At 44.8% G+C, this 16,293-nt stretch overlaps 1 pseudogene across 1 annotated transcript in view; it reads right to left on the bottom strand.

Annotated features, from left to right (window-relative positions):
- LOC149320635 (uncharacterized) overlaps nt 1-16,027 on the bottom strand; it is a 171,939-nt pseudogene extending 155,912 nt beyond the window's left edge. Inside the window, exons 1-2 of the transcript XR_016279058.1 lie at nt 15,834-16,027; nt 14,738-15,232 (exon numbers count right to left, since the gene is read on the bottom strand). The product of XR_016279058.1 is annotated as an uncharacterized LOC149320635 (transcript). The remainder of the gene's footprint in view (nt 1-14,737; nt 15,233-15,833) is intronic.
- Between the last annotated feature and the right edge of the window lie 266 nt (nt 16,028-16,293).

The following is a 16,293-nucleotide window of genomic DNA, read 5'->3' as shown; positions in this document are numbered from 1 at the left end:
GTTTCTCCTGTGCATTAACTGTTTGCTAAGAAGAGAAGAATGCCTTTTGACTGAACCTCTTTTTATTCTTTAAGCATATCAATGGTAATAATAATAATAATAATAATAATAATAATAATGTTGATTTATATTTCCCACCTCTCTGAAGATCGAGGCGGGATTACAACAATAAAATAATACAAGATAATACAAATACTAATACAATCAATAAAACTCTAATAATGAATTTAACAATTTCTATTACTTCTCTAAAATCAATTTATCAGTAGTCAGTAATCATAGTCAAGAGTGGAATATTGTCATAGCTTTTTATAAGAGTCTGATGGGTAAGTCCGCCGGAAGAGATCCGTTTTGAGTGCCTTCTTCAAGGCCTCTAAGGTAGGGATACAACGGATCTCTTGTGGTAGGCTATTCTATAATTTGGAATTGCTGCTGTAAACACCCTGTGGGAAGTTGTCATTAACCTGGCATTATGCTGTTCCTTTAAATACTTCCCTGATGTTCTGAGAGTGAGGGGCGGATTGTGTAGGGAGAGGCATTCTCGCAAGTAGCTTGGGTCCGAGCCATGTAGGTCTTTAAAGGTGATAACCAACACCTTGTATTGTGCCTGGAAGCTGATAGACAGCCAGTGAAGAGATTTTAGTATTGGTGTTATATAGTCAAACCTAGATGTGGTTTGACCATATATTAATATTACTCTTTATTTATATACTGCTGTAGATTTACACAGCACTGTACATACCATCAATAAAATCAATAAAAATTGATAAAAATAAGCCTACCTGCGGCATATATTCTACAAAATAATAAAAACAAACGTTGGTACTTATCCGTGATACGTTCATTTCCAGCAGACAAGGGTCCTAACATCCTGTATTCTGGGTTAGCTCCTCCCAATTTCCTCTTGTATTCTGGGATTTACAAAAGCCCCCTCGAACTGGGAGGGAAGTGCTACTAGGAGACAGTGGCCCCTGACACAATCTGCTGGAGGACCGTCCTTCCAAATGACGCTTCAGCGGACTGAGACACATCCAGTTTGTAATGTCTTATGAAGGTTGAAGGCAACTTCCATGTGGCCGCCTTGCAAATTTATGATGGGGAGATGCTAGTGGTCAGGGCCGCATAGGTCGATGCACTCCTGGTTGAGTGCGCCATCACCCCCTCGGGGGGAGTGAGATCAAGAGTTTGGTAGCTTTCTTGAATACAAGACCTGATCCACCTAGTCAGAGTCGAGACCAATACCTTGCGCCCCAAAGAGCCTGGGTGAAAGGAAATGAACAATGCCTCGGATGACTTGAAGGTTGAGGTCCTCTTGATGTAGATTTTGAGGACTCTGCACACATCCAATGTGTGCCAGGTCTTTTCCAAGTCCTTCTTAGGATTGGGGCAAAATGAAGGCAGGAGAATGTCCTGTGACATGTGAAAGGCTGAGTTGACCTTAGGCACGAAGGTAGGGTCTGGATGAAGGCACACTGAGTCTGGCCTAAAAATACACAAGTCTTTATGAACCGACAGGGACCCAGCTCTGACACCTGTCTGGCGGAGATAATGGCCATGAGGAAGATAACCTTAAGGGAGAGGTGTTTGAAGGAAGCCTCCCGAAGGGACTTGAACGGCCCAACCGTCAGCACCTTTAAGACCATGTTCACGTCACAAGTTGGAAAACGATGTCTGGTGGGCGGGGCCCTGTTGGAAACTCACCTCAACAACCTCTTAATGTGAGGATGGCCACCATTCTAGCCGCTCTCTTATAGAGCCGAACTGATGTGATGGCAGACACCTGCCTCCTAACCGTGTTGGGTCTGAGTCCCTTTTTAATGCCTTCTTGGAAGAACTGTAGCAGGTCAGCTACTGAAAACCTGAAGCAGTCGATGAGAACTTGTCTAAAAGGTGGATTATGTGATCAATCAGAATAGGACCTGATCTAATCTGGACCTTTGGCAGCTTCCACCCGATCACTGATCACCTTGTCAACTGGTTATAGCAATGAAGGTGATATTAAGGTGATTTAACTTGTAGCAATGAAGACTTACCACTCTGAAAGAGGAATGTTAATGTCTGACCTCCAACTAATATTTCAGAACAATGTGCAATTCTTTACTGGAACATCTGTGCACCTGTGTAAAATAAGACTAATTCCATGGTTAGGCAAGGAGGACACTGGATTAACCTTTATCTCGCAGACACTGGTGAGTCCATGCAGAAGCGTGGATGCACTCTGTTAACAGGGCCTGTTGTCAGAATTAAGTCTGATTTCATCTGAGGATGAACTTGTCTAGAGGCTTCAAAAATCACCCCAACTCCATGTAGCAGACTATCATCAACCTATATGAAGGCTGAGGGGTCTCCTGGCTGAATGAACTGCTGATTAAGGAGTCATGAATGGGAACAGAGGGCTTGGTAAGGATAGCCCTTGGATATCTAATTTCTAGGAGAGAATTTTCTCCACAAAAAAGATCTGTCAAAGGAAAACAAACATGGTACAGTGGTCCCTCAATATGCACTGGAGTTGTTAGGTGACCTTTGTTCTTTCAGTGAACAAACCTCATCCATGTTGGCCAAAGAACAAAAACAGGATGAAAATTTGAAACTCCTGTTACTGATGAGGTAAAGTCAGAAATTCAATAGTACCTTAAATTGGATGATCAAGGCATACATGGCAGATAATCCCAATGAGATGTTGAGTTTTAACATATAGGGAACCCTGGTGGCACAGTGGTTAAATGCTGGTACTGTAGCTGCATGGGTGTGAGTTCGATCCCAAGGCTCCAAGGTTGACTCAGCCTTCCATTCTTTCGTAGGTTGGCAAAATGAGTACCCAGCTTGTTGGGGGCAATTGGTTTACAGATTGTAAACCATTTAGAGACTGCTGAGTTCACTGATAAGCAGTACAAGATTGTAAATGCTATTGCTATTGCTAACATATGCATATCAAGATGTGCATACACACACGGACATCTGCCACAAGAAAGCCTAGGATCCAGTTGACTTGAGTTGCTGTACTAGAGAAGAGTAGAAGGGCCTTAAGAACAGTTCAGGTGAAATAAGTAGTACGAATCTGGGAAAGATCCTGAGGCTGTTGTCATCTACAAGGAAAGCCTGCTGAGATCTGCTATATTGCTGCCAAAAATCTGCAGAGCATGCAATGAAAACAAAAAAACTGGTTCTGGATGATGGTGTAACAAAATAGTGCATACTAATATGTTAAAGCCACATTACAGGCAAGAGACCCTGGTTTTACATGCTGTATGTGAAAGTGGGGGAGAAGAACCTTTTCTGCCCTGTTGGGAGAATCTAGATTTCTCAAGGTATAATCCAGAGAAGACCAATCTTGATGAATCTCTTCCTCCAGCACAAAAAGATGAGATACTGACCAAGTATCAAAGTGTGTTTTTGACTCTCACAGTTGGGCTGAAGGAATCCAAAATTATATTAGAACAGGGGATGCTATTTCTATTACAACCTCACCGTAAGGAGTCACAAGGAATTATGCGGAGAGGATAGCACAGGATATTGATGAAAAGTTGAGATCAGGAATTACAGAGTGATCACCAGTAGTAGTGATGGATAAGCCAGATCACACAGTTAGGTTTTGTGTGGACTTTTATCAATTGAACCAGATAACCCAAACAGATGTTTATTTAATGCCCAAATTAGATGATCTCATTGAGAAGATGAGCAAGAATAATTACATCAGCAACCTGGAGGTAACTAAGACCTACTGGCAAGTCCCAGTGAATCCCACAGACCAAGACAAAACAGCCTTCATCAACATAAAGGCTTGTTGGAATTTATGGTAATACTGTTCAGACTCAAACCTACCCTGTCTACTTTTCAGCTATTAGCAGAGAGGGTAATAAGTAGACAAAGAGAGTTTTCAGTTACCTATGTAGATGATATTGACATTTATAGCCAAACCTGGAAGGACAACACAAAACACCTGGAGCAAGTGCTTGAGAGAATTAGGAACACTGGTCTTACAATCAAAGTTCCAAAATGTCATGCGGGAAAGACAGAAATTAAGACAGAAAGACAGAAATTAAGTATTTGGAATGCACTGTAGGGAGTGGCACATTAAACCTGAAGGGTTTAGGGTGCAGGCCATCTATTGTTGGTTAGTTTCAACTTCTCAAAAGAAGGTCTGAGTCTTTCTTGGCCTGATGGGGTATTATAGGAAGTTTATTCTAAATTTCAGTACCCTAGCAATGCCACTGTCAGAACTGACCACAAAAAGATTACCCTGCCAAGGTCAATTGGACAATTTCTTCTCAGGAAGCCTTTGGAAGTTTAAAGAAAGCAGCCCCTGTCTTGACAACTCCTGACTTCAATAAAGCATTTACAGTGACCACAGATGTTTCTATTATCGGGCTTGGGGGAGTACTTAGTCAAACAGTCCAGACGGACAGCTTCAATCTGTCCTATTTGTGAGTAAAAAGCTGTTGCTCCAGGAGAAACATCTGGCTACAGTGGATGAGTGCTTGGCAATGGACTGGGCATTATACAAATTGAAATCTTATCTATGAGTAGAAGGTTTGTGTTATGAACTGACCATCTGCCACTATATTGGTTGAGTCACCCTAAGGGCAATAATGGGAAACTTATTACAATACAGTCTCTTACTCCAAGATTTTGATTTTGATATTCAACATAATAAAGCTCAATAAAATGTGGTCCACAAGGCAACCCAAAAAAGCAACAGAGATAAATATCGATGTGTAATGTGGTGTGTGTGTGTCTGTTTCAATGTATAAATAAATATTTCTGTGGATTGTACAAGAGGAGATTGACAAAGGGGTTTCAAGGGGGGCGGTGTAAAAGCAGTCTTTTTGGAACATTTGCTTAGCAAGCTGCAGTCAAACTTGACATGAATGGTTAGATAGACCAAGTATCTATCACAATGGAAGTATATGACAGAGAAAAATTGTCAGTTTAAAGAGTGAGGAGAATTAGTGGCAAGAGACCTCGGGGGGGTGGGTGGTTTGAAGTGAGGTCTAAGCTAGCAGATTCAGAAGTGAGGAACTGGGGCTGCATGTTGTGATAAAAGACGCAGAGGAAGTAGTACCCAAAAGAGGTCTATTTGTTATATAATAGGCTAGTGTCCTAACACATGATGTAAGTAAAGGGTTATTGAGTTGGAACTTGATAAAGACAAGTTGTTATTATTATTGGCATAACAAAAGTTACAGTTTGTTTTCATATAATCAGTAATACTAATCAGTCATCAGTAATAGGGCTGTTCGACAGTGGAAAACACTCCCTTGGAGTGTGGTGGAGTCTCCTTCTTTGGAGGGCTTTAAGCAGAGGCTGGATGGCCATCTGTCAGGTATGCTTTGACTGAGATTTCCTGCATGGCAGGGGTTGGACTGGATGGCCCTTGTGGTCTCTTCCAACTCTACAACTCTACAATTCTATGATTCTATAATACTATCTGTGTGGTAAATTATTCAGAAACACATTACCAACTACACCAACCTTTTTGGACACCGGAATAAGCATGGGGGTTCCAATACCTCTAAAAGGGAAATATAGGGCAATCTTCCCTTACAGACATAATGTCTCTAAACTAAATGACAAAAGAAAACCGACCAGGAAGGTCTGGTGCTTGTGAATATACAATTTATGAATATTCACAAACACCAGACTTTCCTAGTTTATTCTTTTTTGTTCCTTGATCTCTGACACAAAGATGTGTCTGATGAGGGTAGGTATGTAATAATGCTGTGGAAAGGACAGGAGCAGGGCTTTTTATTAAGGTAAGACTGAGAACTAGTCTAAGCAGGAATAAGACTATTCCTCCCAGTCACATCAGTCCCTTCACTGGAACATTATTCCTGTCTATCTTTTGAGGATTCAATGGGAGGAAAGGGACTTAGATACCTAGTGGGAGCAAGAAAGCAAGATGTGGGTGATTTCTCTTTTCTGCCTTTCCCACTTGCCCTGAAATAATCCAGTCTTTCATGGCAGTGGTGGATGGACGGAGCCACAGTGGCAATTGGAGAAGGCAGATCAGACTCGGGGGTGGTGGGGGGAGATACTGCTAGTGGGACTCCCAACATCCCACACAGTGGTCCAAGCTAAGGAGTCCACCTGGACCTCACAGTGATCTTGACGTAAAATCTGCTAATTAAGGGCTTCCGTAAATAATCCAGCCTTTCATTGTAATGGTGGCTGGATGGAGTCATAGCTGCGGATCAGACTCTTGGGGGAGATACTGCTAGTGGGACTCCCAACATCCCAAGCAGTGGTCCAAGATTAGGAGTCCACCTGGACTTCACAGTGACCTTGACTTAAGATCTGCTAATGAAGGGCTTCCTGGGAAGAAAGGCCAGAAATCAGCAAAGCTGGGGAAAAACACTCATCAAAAACACTCAGCCTGTTAGAATGTACCAAGAGTGAAGAAGAGCTCTCAGGGTTACTCTTCAGCACTTGTAAGCTGCTCAATCACAAGAAAGAGGGAGCTTTACCTAGAGAAGACAGGATACCCAGATTCTCCTCCATCACTTCCCGATGAAGGGCCCTTTGGTCTGGGTCCAGCAGGGCCCACTCCTCCTCCTTGAAATACACAGCCACCTCCTCAAAGGTCACCTGACAAAAGAGAATCACATTGCTTCAGACTGCTCAAGAAAACTGAAATCCTTACATGATGCCATCCATAAACCACTTGCAATGGCATCTTTGATGGAAGCAATTGGGGGGGGGGGGGGGGGGAACAAGTTTCTGTGGGACCAGGGAGCAGTCAAAGGAAGATGAGCACTTCGTCCATTCCTTTGTTGGCTCACTTGAGATCCTGTTCCCTACCTTGTCTAGTCTTGATGAATCTGTTCTGAGTCCATCAGGATGAAGAGATGTGCTTGTACATATAGGCCCAGTCCTTATTCTACCTCCTGGGAGGAACACTGAAGGAAAGAAAATGTGGTTAACCCTTCTTTCTTCTTCCTCTTTCAAGGCCCTCCTATGTAATAACAACAATAAATAAAATAATAATAAAATTTATTTATATCCTGCCTCTCTACAAAATGCAATCGGGGCAGCTGTGTAAATGCAGTAAACATCATACTGTTTGGACAAAAAGAACTAGTAGATCACTGTAGAATCACAGTCATTCTGAACTTTGCATGGGGGAAAAATGGTTAATAAACATATGCAAAGCAAGTAGGCAAGCATCCCATACGAAATTAAACAGCCACAAAAAGTGTTAACAGACTTGACAGAAGAAGCACAAAAATTTGAGTGAGAAGAGAACAGAATGGACTTGAAAGAAGTTCCTGGCTCTCCCTTGCGTCGGGAATAGACAGGACCTGAAGTTGGACTCTGGGGCAACCTGATAATGAACGAGGATATCATCCCACTAAAGCAGCCATTCCATTCATCTTCTCTCCCTTATGAATATACACAGGTATACCTCAGGTAATGAAGCAGATTTGTTTCTAGGCATTACTGTATAAATATGTGTATAACTCAACCTCATGTATAAATCGAAGGCAGGCTTTGGGACATTTTGGTATGACCTGTGTATAAGTTTAGCATAAAACTTAGGGGAGTGTAACAAAAGACATAAAGGACTAAGCAGAGGAAAACAAAATGTCTAAAAACCTGGGGCGGGGTGTTATCAGTATGCTGATGACACCCAGATATACTCTATTTCTCCACGTTTTGGACTTCAGCCTTGACTTCAGATGGCATCTCTCCTCTCAGTGAATGTCTTGAAGCGGTAATGGACTGGATGAGAAGAACAGACTAAAAGTGCATCCAGACAAAATGGAGGTACACACAGTAGATTACCTATCTGATTTTTGATTGGATAGTTGATGTTTTTCATTGTTGCCTGCTTATTTTAACCAATTATATTTTATATTATTACCTATTGTTTTATTGGTATTATATAGATTGTACGCCATTGGCAGCTTTCATTTTTACTGATTTGATCCTTTGTATGTACAGCGCTGTGCACATTTACAGTGGTATAAAAATAAACTATAATAATAATAATGACCCCTAAACCAGGTATTGGGTTACAACTACCAGTCCTAGATGGGGTCACACTCTCCTCAAAGACTGTATTTGCAGTCTGGGAGTGCTCCTCGACTCAGGTAAATGCAATGGTCAGGAGCGCTTGATATCAGCTTTGGCTGATATGCCTGCTGTGTCCTTTCCTGGAACCAGGGGACATGGAAACTGTGGTACATGGTCTGGTAACCTCATGACTCGACTTCTGCAGTGCACTCTACAAGGGGCTACCCTTGTGCTCAGTCTGCCAGATTGATCACAGGAAAAATCCAGAAATGACCATATTACACCAGTCTTAAAATGACTGCCTTTTGGTTTCCAGGAACAGTACAAGGTGTTGGTTATGACCTTTAAAGTCCTAGAGGAAATGCCAGCCAAATCTAAGCTCTTTTTTTTTTTAAATAAAATTACCATCTTGGTAGATGAAGGGAATGCTGTGGATATAGTATATCTTGATTTCAGTAAGGCCTTTGACAAGGTTTCCCATGACATTCCTGCAAACAAGCTAGTGAAATGTGGGCTAGACAACGTAACGGTTACATGGATTTGTAATTGGTTGACCGGACAAAGCAGAGCCAGTTATAGAGAGCATATTAACTCCTGTATTGAAACAGCTTCACTGGCTAACAGTTCATTTTTTAGCACAATTCAAAGTGGCCTATAAAGCCCTATATGGCTTAGGTCCAGACTATTTGAGAGACCGTATTTCCCGATATGAACCATCTAGAGCCCTAAGATCCTCAGGAGAAGGCTTTTCATCCTGGAGAAAAATAACCAGTGGGGTCCCACAGGGTTCTGTCCTGGGTCTGGTGCTATTCAACATCTTTATCAATGACTTGGATGAAAGAATTGGGGGAATACCTATCAAATATGCAGATGACACCAAATTAGGAGGAGTAGCTAATATCCCAAAGGACAGGATCAAAATTCAAAATGATCTGAATTGACTAGAAAGCTGGGCCAAAGCTAACAAAATGAATTTCAACACGGAGAAATGTAAGGTAATAACTTAGGGCAGAAAAATGAAATGCCCAGACATAGGATGGGCGACACCTGGCTGAACGAGACATGTGAAAGGGACTTGGGAGTCCAAGTAGACCACAAGTTGAACATGAGTCAACAGTGCAATGTAGCAGCTAAAAAGGCCAATGCAATTTTAGGGTGCATCTATAGAAGTATAGTATCTAGATCAAGGGAAGTAATAGTGCCATTCTATTCTGCTTTGGTCAGGCCCCATCTGGAATACTGTGTCCAGTTCTGGCATCACAATTCAAAAAGGATGTGGAGAAACTGTAGCATGTGCAAAGGAGGGCGACTAAAATGGTGAAGGGTCTGGAACCCATGCCCTATGAGGAACAACTTATAGGGAGCTGGAGATATTTAGCCTGGAAAACAGAAGGTTAAGAGGTGACATGATAGCCCTGTTTAAATACTTAAAGGGATGCCATATTGAGGAGGGAGCAAGCTTGTTTTCTGCTGTTCCAGAGACTAGGACCCGGAGCAATAGATGCAAGCTACAGGAAAAGAGATTCCACCTCAACATTAGGAGGAACTTCCTTTTTCACACTCCATTCCTCTGATGTTGGAATAGTTGGGGATCTCCCAATATTTGGCATACAACACTCTAGCAGTTATCATATACAGTAAGATGCTCAACTCGTCTTGCACTAAAGTATCAGATATTGCATATGTTATATTTAGCAAAAATAATTCAGGATCCAATGGTATATTCTTTTTTAGTGTGAGCATTATATTTTTATGTATCTGTTTCCAGAATGTTTTAACACTTTTGCACTGCCACCAAACATGATACAATGAACAACCCTTCAGTTTACATTTCCAGCAGTTTGAATTATTACGTTTACCTATTTTTGCAAGTCTGGTTGGGGTCAAGTACCACCTAAAAACACTTTATAATAATTTTCTTTCAGATCATTACACATAGTAAAACACAGGCTCTTTTTCCAAACTGTTTCCCAACTGGTCAAAGGGATTTCCTTTCCAATATTTTGGGACCATTTTATCATGTTTGTTTTTACTGTTTCTTCTATCATTTCCATGCTTAATAAAAATTGGTAGAGTTTTTTAATTATCTTTTTCCTACTCCCCTTTATAATTTTATCAAATTCTGTCTCATGTGGTTCTATACCATCTTTAGCTAAGTCTCTTTTCCAGTCCTCCCTGATTTGCCAATACGTGAACCAATTAATTTGGGGATCCAATTCCAATATTTCCTCTTTCAATTTGAAATCATTAGTTTGAGCAGATTTTTTTTATATATCGTCATAGCTCAACCACTTAGTTGGAACTTCCTGACAGTAAGGGCTGTTCGACAGTGGAACAAATTCCCTCAGAGTGTAGTGGAGTCTCCTTCCTTGGAGGTCTTTAAGCAGAGGCTGGATGGCCATCTGTTGGGTATGCTTTGATTGAGATTTCCTACATGGCAGAATGGGGTTGGACTGGATAGCCCTGATGGTCTCTTCCAACTCTATGATTCTCTGACATGGCTTGGGTCCAACCAATTTACAGGACTGCCTCCTCCCGTACAATCCACCCTGCACACTTCGGTCCTCTGAGAGGAAACTACTGCAACCTATAAAGATCAGATTGACTGCAACCACCCAGAGGACCTTTTCATCTGCCGCTCCTAGACTATGGAATGGCCTGCCGGAGGAGATCCATCTTATTACTAGCTTAGATAACTGCAAAAAGGCTGCCAAGACGGATCTCTTCCGGCAGGCCTTTCTTGAACAACAATCCTGGCCACACACCTAATATGTTTACCCCATCGACTGCCCTGTGCCTAATCCCACACTGTTATTTTAATAGGATTATTCTATGTAGTTTATCTTAAAATTTTATTGTTTAATTCTGTTTTAGGGGAGGGAGGGAATATTGGGATTTTGTAGGGAGTTTAATATGTTAGCCACCTCAATTATCTTTGATAGAGAGGCGGGATGCAAATAAAAATTTTATTTTTATTTATTCTTAAAAATTCCAGCAGGCAGAACTGTTTTTGCTCATGCTAATGGCTGGATGGATGAAGATGAAACTATGGTAAATTTTGGCTATGTAATGTGGGGCAAGTGGGCTAAGAAAATGTGCATGTGTCAAATAGCATGTAAGGGCAAGATTTAAGGTACAGTATTATCTCCTATCAAAAAAGGAAAAATCCTCTTCTCTGAGTAGAGTGGCAAAATGTGAGAGCTTACTCCATCCCAGGGAAACCTAAAAGATAAAAATGACCCCTCTATTCTCTTGGTGCTCCTTTGAAGGAAAGCACCAAAGAGGTCACTAGTATCTGTGTTTCTTATGATTTCCATTTTCGTAGCCAGACTTACAGATCTCTGCATTTTTAAAACAGAGGGAGCTGGTGAAGCTAGCTTATCTCGTCTTCCCTTTCCTCTGTTTTGCTAGTCACACAGGATCAATAAGAGAACCCAGTGGAAGGTGTCATTTAGCTTGCTTTCTGGAGGCAGACATACACCACTATAATAGGACAGGCTAGTAAAGAATTTCATTCATTCCCACATCAAGCTTTATTGCATTGTATTCTGCAGACATGCTAACATAACTAGATACTAAAATTCTGTGGTTCTCCAGCCCTCCTTCTATATCCTTTCAGTGCCAATGTTGCTTTAAAAAACCTAGTTACACAGAGGATTAGAAGAGAAGGAAGGCTGGAAAGGCATAAAGAGTCCTTGTAAAATATACTTGACTGTCAGAGCCTTTGCTAACTGAGGCATGCTTCTAATTTCAAAGTGCTGGTGAGGCTATATAAAATGATTCAATTCTTCTAAGCCATAAAGCCCAGATATTTCAGACATAAGTGAGACAGTCAGGCAGGAAATTACCCTCTTAGTCCTTACTTATTGAGGAGGACCTCCCTTCTCTGTCCTGCATGACCCTCTTCGGCTGCTGCCTTTGACAGGATTCAGAAGGATTCTTCTCTATCTCAAGCATCTCTTCCTCAAACAAGTCCTGCAGCAAAGAAGAAAAGAAAAGATGAGGACAAGACCTTATGGCACACCATCTTTGGTTTAGATGATTTCTGGGTAAAAACTGGGATTGGATGGCTAGATTTATAAGATGATGGTGATGATGTTTTTATTTATCTGTATTCTTTTTTGCAGAGGGAATTGGGTGTGACAGTGGTTTACAATAAGTAGAACAGGTAGAAGGAAAACACAAAAATAAATACATACACAAACAGGTGGGAAGAATCTGTTGGAGATACCAGCATCCAAACATGTTTCTACTTCCCAAAAGGCATTCAGTATAGTTGCCCCTAGACCTGTGATGGCGAACCTATGCCACGGGTGCCGGAAGTGGCACTCTGGGCCGTTTTGCCAAGCACAGGCACCGGGGGAAGGAGAAACAGGTACACGCGTGCCCGTTCCTCCTTCTCCCTTCCTGCCACATCCTGGGCTCCGTCGCGGCCTTTGTAGCCCCAGACCTCCCTCCAGAAAGAGAGATCTGGGGCTGTAAAGGCCATGGAAGAGGCCAGGATGGCAGCGTGCCGGGTCCTGGGCTCCGTCGTGCCCTTTGCAGCCCCAGACCTCCCTCCGGAGACAGAGATCTGGGGCTGCAAAGGCCGTGGAGGAGCCCAGAAGGCAGCGTGCCGGGTCCTAGGCTCCGTCGCGGCCCTTGCAGCCCCAGACCTCCCTTTGGAGAGAGATCTGGGGCTGTAAAGGCCGTGGAGGCGCCCAGGAAGCGGCGTGCCCAAGCCCTTCCCTTCGGCCTCCCTCCCCTTCAGCCGAAAGGGCACCTTGGAGCCCTTTCGGCCGAAGGAAAGAGTCAAAGGGAAGGGCCTGGGATGGGTGCCCAAGCCCTTCCCTTCGGCCTCCCTCCCCTTCGGCCAAAAGGGCCCCTTGGAGCTCTTTCGGCCAAAGGGAAGAGCTGAAGGGAAGGGCCTGGGACGAGTGCCCAAGCCCTTCCCTTCGGCCAAACAGGCCCCTTGGAGCCCGTTCGGCTGAAGGGAGGAACCGAGGAGGAGAGGGCGGGCACACGCCTCCTCCTCCTTGCGGGGCTTCGGCAGGCCTGAGATGTCCTTCTGAAGACACCTCACGCCTGGTGAAGCCCTTCAGAGAGGGGCAGGGGCCACCGGCCTTGTCCTCCTCTTCCCCACGGAGCTTCAGCAGACCTGAGGTGTCCTTCAGAGGACACCTCAGGCCTGGCGAAGCCCCAAGAAAAGGAGCAGGGGCCGCTGGCCTCATCCTCCTCCTCCCTGCGGGGCTTCAGCAGACCTGAGGTGTCCTTCAGAGGACACCTCAGGCCTGGCGAAGCCCTTCAGAGAGGAGCAGGGGCCACCGGCCTCGTCCTCCTCCTCCCTGTGGGGCTTCAGCAGACCTGAGGTGTCCTTCAGAGGACACCTCAGGCCTAGCGAAGCCCCGAATAAAGGAGCAGGGACCACGCGCCTGTTGCTCCTGCCCCTCACGGGCCCTTACTGGTCCCCAGCTGTCTCTGAGAGACAGCTGGGGGCCAAGGAAGGGCAGGAGGAGCAGGCATGTGCCTGTCACCCCCTCTCCCAATTCCCCCCCCACACTTCTAGCTGCCTCTCAGACAGCTGGAGGTCAGGAAAGGGAGCAGGGAAAGCTCCACCCCCCCGGAGGGTGGAAGCTCCACCCCCCAGCCTCACCCCCGGAGGATAGAAGCTCCCCCTGGGCACGGCGAACCGAAAAGGTTCGCCATCACTGCCCTAGACTATGGAATGGACTGCCAGAGGAGACCCACCTTGTTATATCCTTGGAACCTTTCCAGAAGGCGGTAAAGACAGAGCTCTTTCGCCGCGCATACCCTCCTGACCTGCTATGAAGACCGCTAGTATGGAACGAGAGCAGCTGAGCTCGTGATTGATTGATGTTTTAATGTTTCTATGCTTTTATGTTCTTATGTTTTTATATTTTTAGCTGTGGTTTTATTTGTGCAATAACTAATGCTGCAATATTGTAAGTGTAATTTTAACTCTGCTGTGATCCCGCCTCGATCCATTGGGAGAGGCGAGAAGATAGAAATAAAAGTTATTATTATCATTATTATAATTAAAAAGTAACCTATAGAACTGAAACCATTAAATCACAACAGAACAAAAAACAAGAATTAAACAACATAAAAGCACCTCACTAAAAGTGGTTCCAGGTAGTTTCCAGAAAGCAATTTTCATCTGCAAGGGACTCAGTCTAACTGCCACAGGAAAGGCTAACTAGATCCCAAGGGCAGCCACTGAAAAGGTTCTATCCCTCGCTCCCATAAGATCTGACCAAGAGGAAAGTGGAGGATACGCATGTGGGACAATACACTCCTATTAAAAGCATGGACCAAAACCAGAGAGCTTACCAGCAATGATTCTTAAACTCTGGGGCAGGTGCCCAATTGGGGCATAAGACCTGGAGGCCCTGACTCTTCCTCTTTCTAAACTTTTTATGGGTAAAATTTAAACATACATCAAGTTAAATGTTCGATTTACTTTAATAAAAGAATTCTAATTTGAATAATATTATTTCCTTATAAAATTATACATCAATGCAAGATTGAAAATACACACATTAAATAAACAAAACACTTTCACTGATATGCTACATGGGGGTGATATCTGAATGTAGATATAAAGGGGGGGGGTGTCCCAAGGGTAAAAGCTTGGAGCACCACTGCTTTCCAGGACATAATAGTGCTATGAATTGTGGCTGGAACTGAATGTCCCCTGAAAATGACTGGGATGTAATGAGCTCACCTGCTCCTCTTTCGGCTTTTTCTCCTCTGCCTGGCTCAGGAGGAAGCCCTCTGCCAAGGCCACTGCTTGGGAGGTTGTCTCTGCTCCACACTCTCGAACCCAGCTCCCCATCTCTGGGGGAAGGACGGCCAGGAACTGCTCCAGGATCACCAGGTCCATCATCTCAGCCTTGGTGTGTCTCTCTGGCTTCAGCCACTGGCAGCAGAGATTGTGGAGCTGGCTGCAAACCTCCCGGGGCCCCAAAGCCTCCTCCTGGAAGACAAACTGCCTGAAGTGCTGGCGCTGGACCTCAGAACTGAGCATCTTCTCCTCCAAGGTCCTCTGCATGGCTCCTATGGAAAGAAGCACAGCTCTTCTCTTCTGTCCTTAAACTGACCAGAGTGAAATCCTTCTCTGAACTTATGGAAGACTGAGTTGTGTTTCTAACACAGCAGAAAAGCACATTCCTCTTTCAGCGGATTCTGTCTCAGGTGCAATTACTGGGGACACAAAGGCCTACAAAGGAAAGAAAGCATCGTGTGAATTATCTGTCCTGAAGACCCTCCTGAGGGAAGGGGATGTTTTAGGGCAAAATCCAAGGTGGAAAGTGGCTGCTGTCTCTGTAGAGAAAGCCCCCTTCCCTCCAAAGACCCTGAGGAGAGGCAGGGCATGCGTCTGGGTCTGGAGTCTTCCCTTCCCTCCTCTAGCCACAAACCAGGACCCTCTCCCCCATTTCCAATGCCCTTCCCTCCCTAACATTTCCCTGCCTCCTTCTCCTCTTTTGGGCCTCCTTTCCTTCCTTTCAGCCCTTCTTTCTCTCTGAGGCAGAAAAGGCGATGCTGCTCTCTTCAGCCTTCCCTATCTGCCTCCAAGGCCTCCTCTTTTGGTGCCTGAAGCGGAGGAGGAGGAAGAGGCCCAAGGGGGGGGGCGGTTGTTCCCAAGGGCCTTCCTCCCTGGAAGAGGAGCTGCCTCTGCTGCCTGAGGCAGGCGCTTCATCCAGACCGAGCGGAGGGGCTTTCTCCTCCTCCTTTCCTTCCTTCCTTCTCTCTGGATCTCTCTGGAGGGAAGGAGGGAGGAAGGGGCTCCAAATGGAAGGAAGCCAGGGAGGAAGACCCACGGAAGCAGCTGCAGCAGGGCCCTGCCTTCCTTCCTTGGCCTCCCTCGCAGGGCTGTTGGGGGGCTCATTTCAGGGGGAAGGGAAGGAGGGCCATGGAGCCCCAAAGGAGTCCAGTCCCTAGGGGTTCTCTGTCGGGAAAGAGAGGCCTGCCGCCCCCTCTTTCTTCCTGCCTCCCACCTGCAGCCCTTAAAGGGACTTTGAGAAGGAGGAGAAGGGTTAAGCACCTCTTCCTCTCCTGCTTCGAGAGTCCAACCCTCCGCCTTGGCCCCGCCCCTTCCGGCCGTGGGAGGATGATAGAGAGACTACTGCTAGAGAGGCGCTGAGGGGAAACCGGAAGGAGGGATTGTCAAGCCAGATCTCGGTTTCTCCTTGGAGGACCGAGGAGAGGAGGAGAAGTATGCCCTCTTAGTCTTCTTCCTCGCAGGGCTCTTGTGAGGTTCCTTTAAGGAGGAAGGAAAGG

This window comes from Sceloporus occidentalis, unplaced genomic scaffold (assembly GCF_023333645.1).
Source record: "Sceloporus occidentalis isolate IW3139 unplaced genomic scaffold, rSceOcc1.0.p SCAF_1, whole genome shotgun sequence".
NCBI classification, from domain to species: Eukaryota; Metazoa; Chordata; class Lepidosauria; order Squamata; family Phrynosomatidae; genus Sceloporus; species Sceloporus occidentalis.
Note: the sequence above shows the minus strand (reverse complement) of the source record. Positions and strands in the feature narration are given on the sequence as shown.